The sequence below is a fragment of the Bombus flavifrons genome, chromosome 4 (genome assembly GCF_040668555.2).
Source record: "Bombus flavifrons isolate JBK064 chromosome 4, iyBomFlav1_principal, whole genome shotgun sequence".
NCBI lineage: Eukaryota > Metazoa > Arthropoda > Insecta > Hymenoptera > Apidae > Bombus > Bombus flavifrons.
The window spans coordinates 17,753,230-17,767,831 of NC_138445.1; the positions used below are offsets into that span (position 1 = coordinate 17,753,230).

At 43.3% G+C, this 14,602-nt stretch overlaps 1 protein-coding gene across 1 annotated transcript in view; it reads right to left on the reverse strand.

Annotated features, from left to right (window-relative positions):
• Nucleotides 1-14,158, reverse strand: part of fz2 (frizzled 2) — a 127,509-nt gene extending 113,351 nt beyond the window's left edge. Inside the window, exon 1 of the mRNA XM_069111745.1 lies at nt 13,840-14,158. The gene's annotated coding sequence lies outside the window, so the exon portion shown is untranslated. The remainder of the gene's footprint in view (nt 1-13,839) is intronic.
• Between the last annotated feature and the right edge of the window lie 444 nt (nt 14,159-14,602).

The window sequence follows — 14,602 nt, forward strand, 5'->3', positions numbered from 1 at the left end:
ATCCATACACTTGGGAAAATATAATTTACAACCCAACTAATTCGCTCTAATGGAATGTTGTAACCAGCCTGGTCAAACATTAAATTACCATGGTACTCTACTAAACGGTTGAAGAAATACCGCGCGAAGTCGAGTGAACGTGGACTGGTTCATGCAACGAGCCTGATGTCTTGAGTTAACATGTCAAACCAGGCGGCAGACAGGGACGAGGACGAACAGGCAACCAACGTGGCGTTTGTTTGCCAGCCACTCCGCTATCTAATAACGTGCAATTAGCGCCAGGGGTATAATTACAATTAATACTCGGCAAGAATTACCGCTTCCAACTAAACGCTTCGATAAACAGGTTCCACGACATCGTGGAAGCGAGACGGACGGACGTCCAGGCCTCGCCGAATACCAAGCCGCGTTGATAATTCACCTGATGAAGCCTCCGAGACGAAACGCTGCGCTCGTTATCGCGTAAGGTTTCTATTTACCATCGAGTTAGCCAGGTATAATCTGCTGCAAGGTGCACGGATCTCAAGCTGCCGTCGCAATATACCGTTATCAATACCTGGAACCTGGCGTAACGATTAACATAATCACTGTCTCGACGGAAGCTTTCTCTTTCTCCCTCTATCCCGTTTTCGTTCCTGTACAAGCTGCTTCGATTCTCTTCTCTGCTACGATTAACTTTTTACCTTCTCGTATCTTGCCCTTGGATCCGACTTGTACCGCAACCGTGTTATTAAGGGTTCTGCTTCAGGGAGGGATATTATGCCAGAATACTCTTTCGGTTTGCTTCGCAGATCGCGTGTTACCGGTGGTCGGTTCCTTCGCCAACGATTCAATCCGGTTACAAACATTAAGCTCTATCTTGTTTCCATGACCAACCGAGAATTATTAATTGATTAGAAGTCTCGAGCCGGTGATTTGTTCGACATTTTAATGCGACTTTGTAGAGGAAATTGCTCGTTTTTGAATATTCGATGCAAGAACGATGTTTTACTTGCCTTGTAATTCGCTTTTAGTTATGTATATCGTAGTGGAACGGAAAGTGATAACGGCAAATATTTGCATTTAAAAGACGCGTACGTGATCGTAAAGTGTATGCTACAGTTTTATATCCGACATAAACCGATTGCAGGCTATGGTAAACCGATCGTCAAATATTGTTATTATCGCGATAAAATCGTTACGTTGGAATTATCGTTATACGAGATTTATCTACTGATATAAGATCACATCCTTTACGTTCGTAAAGAAACCAAATAGTAAGCCTTCGATGAACGTAAAACGACCTGTAAAGTGAATCAATTTAAAGTTACTAGAAGCTTGAGCGGAAATATCTGACAATTTTCAAAGTATTATATAATAAAGATACATCGCTTTGCGCTAATGAAGTTTTAATAGTTAAGGAAATTTAGCTTAACGCTTCCCATATTTACTTGTCTCTACCTGGCGCAGCTATATCAGGTATATCGCGAAATAGCAAAGTATATTTCTTCTAGATGCAAAATTATGCGAGCAGCCCTTCACTTATGACGGATAGTGTTAGAAAATAATTGATACCCAACGGAGGACTACGTGTATATTGTCTATTCGTGGTACAAGAAATTCACACTTCGATGACTGAAAGGTATCTAAAATGCCAAATTGCAAATTATCACGTTACGTGGTAATAGAAACGTACTTGTCAAACTATAGAACGTTGCAAGGGTAAATGAAGATGAAAAAAGGTTTTCACGATTAACGTTGCCAATGCACGATTCGAAAAATTCCACCTTCGATAATTGCAGAGTTAAATAAAACTTCGAATTGCACCGTGAATATAGTCGTCACTCTATAACACGAAAAATACGGATTTCCGTAATCGCGAAGCTAAATAAAACTGGAAAATGCAAATTGTCACGCGATGCCATAAACACGGTAGTCGCTGTATAACTCGAGAAATTCCCATTTCAAAGCAGACGTTGCTGGCCATCCCTGTGTACATAATTGCAACCCTGTCTAATGACTGTCCATCAAAACGAACGGCTATCTGTGGAGTTTCCGCTTGGAGAGGCCGGTGCATTCGCATGCGGCTTGGTCAGAGTCCGGTTACACGCATCATACTGAACAGATAAGAAAGGAAATCGCGATGGCCGGGACAGAGAGGAGGCCTGGTTGCGACGCGATTCTCGCGAGGCCGCGCAGGACGATGATTGTCTGCGACGGAGGAGGCAATTGAAGAAGTGACAACGGCTGAACGCTTCTGAATCATGTCACACGTCAAATGAATGCTCGGAAACTGTCAACCGGTCCAATTACGTCTTCATATCAATGGCCGACCCACCGACCCACCGTGCACGCCTGTCCCACGCGCAGCCTGGACAACCGACTTGACAAGTTCGATGGAAGCGATGAAAATTATCTGATCGGCTATTACGCGACATATCAACGCGCGTTTACGTCATCCTCCGTTGTCAACGCAGGCCCAGCCTCAGCGCTGCTGATCCACTGACACATAGAAGCAATTTTACGACCCTTCGAAGCTCATTGTCGATTACGAGCGTCTGACAATGCCGCGCCGTGAGATTCTTGTCGGATGCTGAACTCACGTGTATCGTTTCACATTCTGCGTGGGCTGGTCGCTCGTAGTGGGCAGGAATTTCTATTTTTCTTTCCAGCAAGTCGGGGAGGAGGAGTTAGCGTTTTGTCACAGTCGCTTTGTCATTGCGAAACATTTGGTTTACGAATATCGTGCCACTAGCCAAAAATATACGGTCGCTTTTTAATCGACGGACTGAAGGTCATACCGATGTAAACCACGTATTTGGATCGATAAATATATCATCCCTTTAGCGTTTCACAGTTAATTACGTTACGATAATATTAATTAAATCATCGTTAATTGAGTTTATCCTCTGTCACAATACGTTTTTATCACTTGGAACGATATAACGTATCTTTTACGATAACGAACACGGAAATTATTAGGTGCAATTTTGATTGATTATTTGTAAGGGAGAACACGATTAGATGGTATATACGTTGAAACAAAAATTGGACGCATTACTAACGCAGCAGTGATTGTAATTCCACACGAGGGTACACAAACGGTTTCTTTAATGTATGTGCATTACTAAGCTCGAAATCACCAGGCTCGCAGCGTATTTCGGAATACAGCAAACAATCGTCTGTAATTAGCATCCGGCAGTATTTGTTCACAAGTAATTACCATTCGTTTGCATGTGAAATGACGATTTAATAACTAATCCCTTTATAGCGTCATTTGACTATGAGATCTTTTCGCATTAAACGAACCACAAAAGATACAAATAAAGCGCAAGATTTATGACACGATCATAAAATAGATAAGAAAGCCTTACTTTCACGTACGGACAATATTGTAATTTAATAAATTAAAAATAGCCAATAGCGGATCTTTCTATTTCCACGTTAACATACTCCTTTTTGTCGTAAAGTGACATTAAAATAAAAAATCAACAAAAGCGTACCCATGTCTTTTCCTGTAATTTTCATTTATGATAATTTGAAAAGGATAACAAAAGTCAACAAACGCTAGGCATCTTCAAAATACCGCGGATACCAACTATCTGCCGAACTTTGCTAAACGATTTTCCATTCGCTTCTAAACACCTAACGCGAAAGGTGAGTGATAAAAGGTGCCGAAAAAAAGTCTCGTTAACGTCCTGCTGAAAATCCATTCAAACGACTATTTTTCCAGAAACGTTGGCCATAGCATACAACGAGTAACTACGCAATAACTGGTCGATAATCACATAAGAACTCGGCAGAACGAAAAGATTAATAACTCTCGACGTTCGTTTTGGTCGACGGCGAAAATCCGATTTTACAGGATTTCAATTTGCAGAGGTCATTATAAGAAATTGCTGGACGTTCTAGTGGCGGCGAAAAGGGGTCGGAGTTTCAGTAACCATTAGGAGGCACAACGTGTTTTTAACGGTAGTGTCGCCTTTCGTCGTCACGGTAAACATCGACACGTTTGCTCTCCCACGTTCCGTTAGAATATTATAAAATTACCACTTGACACGCTGTTTTACGACTGCCACGGTGATTGCGTCTTAATTCACATATTATATCGCCCTAGCCACTGATTATCCACGGAGAATTCGTGAAAATGCACTACATCCATCACGTTCTCTATTACTGATTGCAATTTATTAGATTTTTAATTATTTGCATATTAAACAATCCAATGCCAGAGTTGCGATCAAGGAACGCTCCATTGTCGTTAATTCTTTATCTCTTAATTGCTACGATCGAGATCAAATACAGCGCTAGATTTAAACTGATGCAAGAAATATACCTGCGTCACTCAAGTTCCACGTTTATCTCTGTTAAATAGCTGACAGTTCGTAAAATCTATGGAAATTTTTGGAGCGTCGTTAAGAACAGATATTTTAATCCTTCTAACATTTCAGCGTTGAACAGACACGCATAAATTCACGTTCTTTATTCGTATTAATTAATTTAATTATAGACTTAATATATCGGATAAATATCTACTAACTGTTATGATTTGGGTCGAATCTCAATTCTCACTGTATTTATTTCGGTGTATCCCAACAAAATTTAACGCACGGATCTATCGATAATTCGTCATTCGTCAACATAGTCGGAAGCGTTTTCGTGTACCATGCGATGCGCATTACACGGACGCACCCGACTCAACCAAATGGAATTTCAAATTCTCCCCGATCCATTTCGCCAGCCTCCGACCGACGTACACGTGATGGATTTCGCCGTGTTCTGCTTGATTTCTGACTACGAGCAATGGAGAATGAAGTTCTTGTAGCGACGTCGAAGGAAGTACAGATGTGGAGATAATTTAAAACGCGGATACCAGAGGTCGAAGGAATCCTGGAATTTTAATAAACCATGTTTCTTAATGGATGATTCGAAAAATAAGCGAGGTTTAAGTAGCGTCGTATATTGTAATGGATCGAATAGACAGGAATTTTCTATCAGTAAATGTAATCTAAGGTATTTTCCATATGCTGTGGTCGGAAGATCGTGAGAAACTTATCTTCCTACTTGATCAAAATCAAGGATGCGATGAACGGATATCACGAGATAAATATTATTTAAACCGGTGAATTAGTTATTTGATTTCAAATTTATATTTGTACAAGTGGAGTTAATTAACTTGAGACGATTTGAATTCGAATAACGGATACTTGGAATAGCGTCGAGATGACGCTTGTTAAAATGTCCGTAATGAGAAAGAAATTTTTTGGAGAAATTAAACTGTTTAAAAAGGATAAAACAATATAAGAAAGGAATAGACAATTTTGAAAAAAAGAAGTGAAACACAAGAAACAGTAGCCTTTAAATTCGAGTGCCTTACTCGAAGCAGAGTAGTGTGCCAATGAAGACTTAAAAAATTGAAATATCATTTCGAGTCGACTAAACAATAAGTTCTCGTGGTAAAACAATTGCAAATTCCTCGTACCCAGCTTCGTCTCATCTAACCCGAACGACGCTGTAAAATGACACGTGATGAAACTCTATCGATTTCTTTGTCTCTCTCTGATATTTTTACAGAGCTCTATCGTAGAAGATGACTAAGATCGATAGGAATCCCAGGGAACGTACGAGGCGGATGTTGACCTCCCTTCTGCGAGACTCGCACGAGACGCCAATAAGAAAATATCCTTGTCGCCTGCGGAGACTGTGCACCGTGCACTGTGCACCTTCGGGGAAACAAGAAGACGCGTGACGAATGAATAACGGGCTCCGGTGTCCACTTTAAAATCGGAAGCGATAAATCGTCCCGTGGATCGAACGTTTCTAGCTACCGTCTGTGTCACGTGGCTCGTCCTATTCGAAGGAAAAGCAAACGGACGAGAACGCCATGCGACAGACAATAGACAGTTCCGTGTCTAGGCCCTGTCTCTCTTTTCGTTTCAACGACCGATAAATCGGCCGTTAAACGCTCGTAAAACTCACACCCGCAGCCACTTGTCGCGTCGGTTCCGGGGTTGTTGCGGACGATTACAGCACATCTTCGAGATTCCTCGTGGCCTTGGTTAGAATATACCGAATTAACCACGCCACCCGTGGCGCGTTTGAGGGTAGCTTGCAAACTTCTCGCATTTCCAGGTAGGGATGAGCCGGAGAAGCAGCGACAAAAGAAGGCACACGGCTTTCTTTCGTTTACGAACCGTGTCGTGCCAAGGTCAAACTGCCCCTCGAATTGTGTTTACGATAATGCGGTAAACTGGGCTCGTTTGAGTCACCTAAACATCGATTAATATCCAATTTTGAACTTTGCACAGATTATCAAATCTGTGTACTATGAAACGTTGATATAGTAACGAAAGAACCACGTAATGTCTACTTTTTGACAGGAAGTTAAGATAGAACGTCTTTGTAAGATTTGAGAAAACCGATAGAAACGGAAGGAAATAAAAACGAAGAGAAGAAGATACGATCGAGTAAAGATCTCCACGACTTCTCGTCACGTTGCAAATGTTGCGAGGCTAAAACCAAGAAAAGCTGCTGACAATGATGACGATGAATGGCTTGCCGTGACTCGTTTTTTGATTCTTCGTGGTGTACAACTGGCTACTGTTGCTCGCCCTTTGGTGCCAAGGATATGATATATTCCCTGTACGACACTATCGCCACTAAATTTATCGTCTATTGAAAATAATTGAACAATAGTTAATTCTATTTATTTACGTGGCAAAATAATAATTGTGGTAAAATCATAGAAACTCTCAGTATTCGTATTATATGATATACGATGTATTATATACGATTATAAAGTAAATAACTTAATTAAGAACGTCTTGATCGTCCAAGCAATCTTTCCGTGTGGTTGTCACGTTCGAAAGACGTCTGCTGAACGCGTCATCGGCAATCGCCACACCTTTATAAATCACAGTTTCCTTCCGATGAAAAGTATCCTCGTTACGAACAGATATTCTGCCTAACGGGTGTTTTCATACACGCTATAAATCGATAAGATGCGATACAAGCGCACCACACGAAATACAAGCGTCGTTTGCTTGGTTGGAATTTTGCTGGATCGCTTGAAGTTGAACGCGATGAATCTCGATAGACACGTTGTTGGCGAATGTGCCATCGATACGTTTGAACAGAGCGAACGAGGACTGAAGCTACAGACCTCTTTACACATCCAGGCCGAGGACTTGGTAACGACAGCCGGCGAGCACACGCTCTATGGATCCTTGAACGGGTGAGACTGAACAGCCGGTGAATCGGTGCTGCAAGACACTCTAGACTCTAGACACCTAAAGCACTCTACACGCCGCCTACGAACGCAACCAAATGACGTTTCGCTGCGATACGCTGACGAAGCGTCGGTATTCCTTCTCTTCTCCTCGACAAATTGATGGTTCGATCCATTATACGTATAGTTTCAGTGTATGGTACCACGAAATGTTAGCGATTGTATTGTCGTAACAGAGTAGCGAAATTGTAAAGTCTGTCGGTAATCGGAGTATTTGTGTTTCAGTCGTTGGAACAAAAGAATTGAAAAACGAAAAAAAAAAAATAAAAACGCACGAGGACATAAAATTGGAACTTTACGAAAGAAATGTTTAATACAGATTGTCTATGTAATAATTATAGGTGTAATTGATATAGGCATATATGACAGAGAAAATGATCCTAGATCTTGAACAAAATCCTAAGTGTCTGTCGTTTGATTAATTAGTTTGAGATACGCGTACGACATACGAATCAAACGAGTTTAAAAATCTTTGTTCGCTCCTCTATGATTTATATCGAATTGTTAGATATTCGAAAATATTTGTATTTTCAGAAGGAAGAATGCCTGGATAAGGGAGAAATAATTTGACATCTCTGCAAACATACTTAGCAAAGCAAACTGTGAGGGAGCTTAAACAAATCCCTAACTTGAATCTAGCATACTGCCCTAACGATCGCGACAACATCGATCTTATTCCCGAATATATCTGGCTTTGCATACGATTATTCTTGCAAGCATTCTGCACATACTCGCGAAATCGTCTCATTTCTACGACTAACGTTGCTTCGTAGTTTGATGCGAGTGCATCGAAGTTGGGCGCGATATTGCAAGCGTTACAGAGATTGCTTTCCTTCTGCATTGCGCATTTCTGCATTTCTGTGTGCACTCTAGCAGTTCTGCTACATTAAAAGATCAGAACGTTGCCACGCCTGCACGAAATTCTGATCCATTCTTCAAACAACCGACTCAAATATCAAGTACATTCCTCTTCCAATATCAGTGACTTCATTTATCTCCTCCTAGGATCGTACAATTTTTCAAACGATACAGTAACTAGGAGATTTCGTTCATTCGCTTGCTTGATTCGTGGAAGTTGAATTGCATCTATATTTGAATTATTGTAACCTCGCGAAGAAAAATAGCCTGGGGTTATTTTGCAAGAAGGTTCCATTCTCGCCCTACTAAGTTGGTTATTCTCGACGATGCTTTTACAAGAGAAAGCAAGATAAGAAAGTAAAAATATATTCTCTTTTAAAAATTGTATAAAGTCAGAAACGTGTTCCGTATATTTCATACGTTTATATGTTCTTTGAGTTTGATGCAGATGATTAAACCATGGATCAAAGAAAAAATGTGCAACATCCTATCGCAAAAATAAAAATCTGTAGAAAGTCGTAAGTTAATGGATATGTAGAAATAATATTACGAATTATTCCATTGAATATAATTCGAGGATGTAATTCCTCGATCGAGGATAAATGTCCAAAAATGACAAAATCCCTTAATCTCTTAATTCTATGCCGCGGCAAATATTCTTCAACCAGTTTGATAAGACGATGAACACAAAGCGGTTGGACCCTTGAATTACGACCGAATCAATGGAACAGCCGCAAGGGAAGCGGAGTGTGAACAGCGGCAATGTTCCATCGTACGTATCCAAATATTGGCCCATTACATGATCATAATGCTTCCTCACCTCGTGTATTAAACTCTCGTTCCGGGCTCCGTAGAGTTTGCCCAGGGATGAATAAGGTAGACCTGTGTGTACATGCTGCTCGTTCTGATCTAGGCCACGTTTCCTTTTGTGTCCTGTTATCGGCTCTTGCACCTCGCACAATGCTCTCTCGCGAACATATTGTGCATGCAGTTCAACTTCTCTTGAACGGAGCCCTCTGTTACTCGCGCTGTATTCGTTTTCTTGCAACAAAACGACCACTAACTTCTTGCGAGAGAGAGAGAGAGAGAGAGAGAGAGAGAGAGAATCCCTGTTTCTCTAGTGAAAATCACACAAGTTCCTGATACCAGCGTTTCGCGACAAACGCGAGTTCTCTTCCTCCATTTACAATAATACGTAGCTAGATATCCGGTCCCTTTCAAGGTATCGCTTCCTTTTCTTATTCTCACCCTTCTTTACTGTTGGCAATATTCGTATTTTTCAAATACTCGTTTCTTTCTTCGCAAGATATTACGTACGTGTACTATAGCAGAGGAATATTTTTCTTAAATTCTGTAGGAGAAAAGTTGGAAATCTCCTTAATAATTCTTTGTATCTTTGTCAAAATATCGTAAAACTGCACTAAATTTTCTTTCGTCGCGTTCATTTTATATACTTTTACAACACGTAACCGTATTTACGTTTGTATCCTGCGCATCTTTGGACCTTCAACGTTATAATCGTATAATACATACGTATCGTATACTGGAGCGTTGACAATATCGAAGATTATGGATCCGCTATGGTTAATTTCTTAGTACGATGACTAACCATCGATACATGGAACTACGAATATTAAGATCACGGGCAAAGAAATTTCGCTGTGTTTCAATTTTTACAAATATCGTTCGAATACATTTGCAACGTTGAACCATCGAAATCGAAGCGTTCAACGGTGAATCAGTAACGCGAACTAGAATTGCCTCGGAGAACGAATAACGCGACACGTAGTCCGGCTTGTATTCCAATTTAGGACGTATTTCCTCCCGCGTCGTATTATTGATTTCCGCCCTTTGTGTCGCGTGATCAAGAAAATTGCCGTCGCGCTACCGAGGAAGCACATCAATGCCGGGAAACGAGCTCGACGAAGGGGGGATGGTGGTGCATCTACCCCGGAACGGGTAATGCACCATCCGTCGCCGACAGAGCAACTGCACGCCAGGTCTCGAGCAAACGAATTCGCCTCCGGTTGTTCGTTTTCATTACCTAATGATCGGTACGGTTCAAGTCCGTCGAATTTTCTCTTTTCGAGATCATTGGGAATTGAATAGACCGCTATGGCCACAACCGGTCGAGTGTAACTAACAGGTTTTGGGTGGAAAGGTGTGGAAAAACAATTTTCGCTGAGCAAATTTCATTGAAAGTATCCTCCACGTATAGTCGATACGTTGGTCGGAAACAGTAGCTTCGTGGAAGTTAGAGAGCAACGCGGTTTGGTAAGAAAGAGACAGTACGAAGTAACGAACATACAGCGGTGGGTAGAATTTTCGAGTAAGGGGATGAATAGGGGTGCCTTGACCACGATATAATGTATCAAAGGGAGATATGATATAGCAGTATGATGGTGCAAAATATTTGTTGGGATCCCCGATACCGAACAAAGGCGAGTCTCTCTCGATTCGAATACAGTTTTGCACCTGGATGACTCGATTCATAGTCGAGGGTCTGTCAAACGTAATTCGAATTCGAGTGCCGTATCAACTTCTATTAACATCGTTACTCCGCTTTTCTCGATTCTTCTACATAAAACGCGCTTCTAAATCACATAATCGTAATACTCGTTTAAATACACACTCGACGATCTCCCTCCCGTGGTTGGTTTCTGGTTGGAACAAGTGGAAAGGCCACTTTAAACGAGGCGATCATGCAATTAAGCGTTTCGATTTTCGCGAGAGGCAAACGTCAGCAGCGTCGTACGGTGGAAGCGGCAACGAGAATAAACCGAGACGGGAGGACGGCGAGGGTTGCAGGAGAAAGAAAAAGAGAAAACACAGAGAGAGAATACACCGTCCCGTGGGATCTGTTGGGCATTGTCGAGGGGGTTGTTTGGTTCGTCGCCCGTCGTTCGAGGGCGCCACCGTTTTCCCTCTCTGGCACACCTCCCCTTTCCGTTCTCGCCCCCTTCTCCACTGCCACCTCTGTCCATTCCTCTTGTCAGAAAGGAAGAGGGGCACCTTTCCATGGTGGTGGGAAGGGGGGGGGGAGGTTTAGCTCGGGACTGTCACTCAGTGATGGATGATTCTACCCCAACGCGATCAATTCGCCTACCACGCGCGTGTACATGCCTCGGGGGTGAAACTCACCCTTCGTGCTCTTTCCCTTCGCCCTGTCGCGAATCGCGCCGCTTCCGACCGATCTAGCGGAAAGGCGAATTTCTTCGTTGGTTACGTGCCATCGCTGGAGGAATGTCTTTGAAAGCCACTCCCTGCGAAAAGAGGAATAAAACTGGGAGGAAGAAGCTCGAAGGATACTAAAGGCGAGAGGTAAATGTCCCTTTAACAATCTTTTTATTGAAATTTTCCTGAGATATTAATGGAATATTCATAGCACGGTAGACGCGGAGAACTACAAGGCACACACTGTACAGGGGAGATAGGATACACGGTTCGCAGGCGTATCGACTCGGCCAGCCTGGAACCAGCCAGGAATCAGCCAGGAACCAGCCAGAAACCAGGGATATTCGATGGCTTAGCGTTGACACGATAACACCGGTGTTGCGAAGCCAACGTCAATGGTGAAAATGCTAATGATAACGATTCATCTTTTCAGCCGGCGAGGTTCCTCGTACGCGCGTGCCTTCCACCGCACCGCGAGGCGCAATCTAATTTGCATAGTAAATTTTAATCAATCTAACCGCGAAGCCGTGGTATACGCACGCACTTACACAGAGGTATCGTGTACACGTGTGAGCAGGTTGCGCGTGCATTCCCTGTGCGTAGTAGAAGCACGACGGCCAGGTAGGTGCACACGATCCGGCGTGGTTGGGAGCTTGTGCCTCGCGTTCACCCCGTAATTACTTTCCTCTGCCAGTGCACGTCAATTCAAATTGCTTTCGAATTACCTAACGCTACGCGGTGGGACAGAGCCGAAGCGATAGGCGTAGACAGAGAGTGCAAAAGGAGGAAAAAGGAGAAACACGCGCGAGCACAAGCGAACACACGCGTAGAGCAATAGAGAGGGGGTGAGGAGCTGACGTAAAAAAAAAAGGAAGAAAAACGAGAGAGAGTGTAGGACACGAGAAGGGGTGGAAGCGAGAAAAAGTAGACAGAGGGGAAAACGGCCTAGCTCTCTCTTTTTCTGTATCCACGACGATGTGTGCTCCTCGTAACAAGCTCGAGAATTACTCGGCCTCGGTTCCGCTCCTGGTTACATAGCCACAGGCGTTTAGTTCGTCGCTGTGCTGGCTGCTGCAGCTCGACCTGCCTAAAGAACTGAAACGACGGTTCTTTGGATTATCGTTGCGCGACAAAAGATAACGGCGCTTATCGCGTCGGAACGTTGGGGGAGAGAAAAATTCTCTCTGAAAACGCGCACACTGCCGCGTATTGTCGACTCGCGCCTCTACGTCGAGTGGCTAACCGGATTTCTTCTAGGCAAACGGTTTCCACGCGACGACAACTCGCATTGTGCCTCTTCCTCCTCTTTCTTTTTTCTTTACTCCGCAATTTTCACGGCGCTCGAGAGTTATCTGCCACACAATGCCGATACTTATCGACGCGCCAACTCCACTTCCTTCGGTAATTTCGACTTACGGATGCTTATGGAATCGTAGGTATTAGTGCAAATTCGTATTTTCACGAATGTATTAATTGAAGAGTCGGAAGTTAAGCAGAGGTCTGTTTCGCCTACTGAATTATAGTATTACATTATAACTGAATTACATTATAACGCGTACGTCGAATATCACGTATTTTTCTGCATTTTTCTGCTATTCGGTGACTACCGTTTTCCGTCTAAGAATCCATTTCATAGTTTCAATGTCAATTTTCCGAACGAAGAACGTATCACGATAAGACGTCGAGTTTAGAAGCAGAAGACCAACCAAGTATATCAACGTACAGTTCGAGAACGTTCGATAAATGATCGCATCGAATCGAATGCTCGTTGAACGGAAGAAAGAAGGAAAATCAATCGGCTGTGTAAAATTGGTTGATGCGTTCCGCGTACACATTTGGGAACAAGATTTATTTTAAAGCACCGGGCTGCCCCTAACGATCCGATAATGTTAGGATGAATTTTCATACACAGTGAATGGTATTATCCGATGATACGTAAGCTCTTTAACATTTTCTCATTTTGCTTTCCACGATTATAAATCACGGACAAGGATCGGTGGTCATTCCCCTCTGCAGTGTCTGCAGAATATCCAAGTATCAAAGCGTTGAGGGAGCTATTACGTTTGCGTGATATCGCTCGGGTATCCCTGATCGATTGTCCATTTACACGAAGTTACGGTCACCGGACAATGCCGGTAAAATTCCACGAAACACGAAGAGAGCGACTTCTAGTTTGCGGACGCGACCGCGTTAATTAGCCGTCGCTTAATCCTCGTTGTAGCTGATTGCCTCTCGATCGTCGTAATCGGCGATTTACTCTGCCAACGTTGCGATCGTAACGATGATTTGGCAAGATAGAATCTCGAGAGAATGAAACGCGTTGAATTTTAATCGAGACCGTCGCGTCGTCTCGCAAACGGTCCGTCGCGACACGGAGACGCTTAATAACGGGCAGTCGAAAGTCGCGCACGTTTTCCACAAGATCGAACGTTTAGACATGAAGAAGAAAGAAACTCTACCAGCCAATCCTTGTACTATGAAAATAATCGATGACAAAGTTCAACGATGAAAAGAAAATAATAAGAAGGTTCGTTACTCACCGTAGAAAAAAAGGAACGCACTCGGTCACGAAGTCTGGAAAGACGAAAGAGCGCAGGAAGACTTTTTCACCAATTCGTCGGAAATCACCAGTTCGACAACGTTTTCACCGATCACGGAGGCGCACGTGAAAAACGGGCAAAAATTGGTATTCACCGAGGTGGAGGAACACTCAAGACGAGGAAACCGGCACTTTCGGTGGTGTTCGTTGTGTGTACGTATACATATACGTGTAGGTTAACCTTGAAAAGGCAACCCGGTTGCGACGATACGCGAGGCTGTTTTGGGTGGCGTGCTGGTGCAGCGGGAGCGCGACTCCGGCTACGCCTCCTCGTGACTGCCACGCGAACCAGAGAAATCGATAGAATGACCCCGGCACATGCGTGCATCGTGTCCCCGCGTCTCGCGGAGTCCGCGTACCAGACCGGTAGGAGGAAGCGGAGGAAACGGAAAGGAGAGGACGAAGGAGTAGACATAGGAAGACGAAGACCGGCAGGAAGATGAAGAAGAAGGGTACTAGACGTCTCTCCCCCAAAGTAATGGGAATTTCTTTTCCATTTGCTTTTTCTTTCTCCCCTCTATCCTTCTTCTTCTTCTCTTTTTTTTTTCAAGCTTACCTCTGTGTTTCCATCCCCTATTTCTCCCCCTAACTGGAACCCTATCCCCTGGCTCTTTAGCCGCTCTTGGAACGCCCTTGCGACTTGTCTCTTCTTCCGGCCGCGTGTACCGCCTAACAAAGGCTAAGAAGGTCTAGGAGAAGCCGAG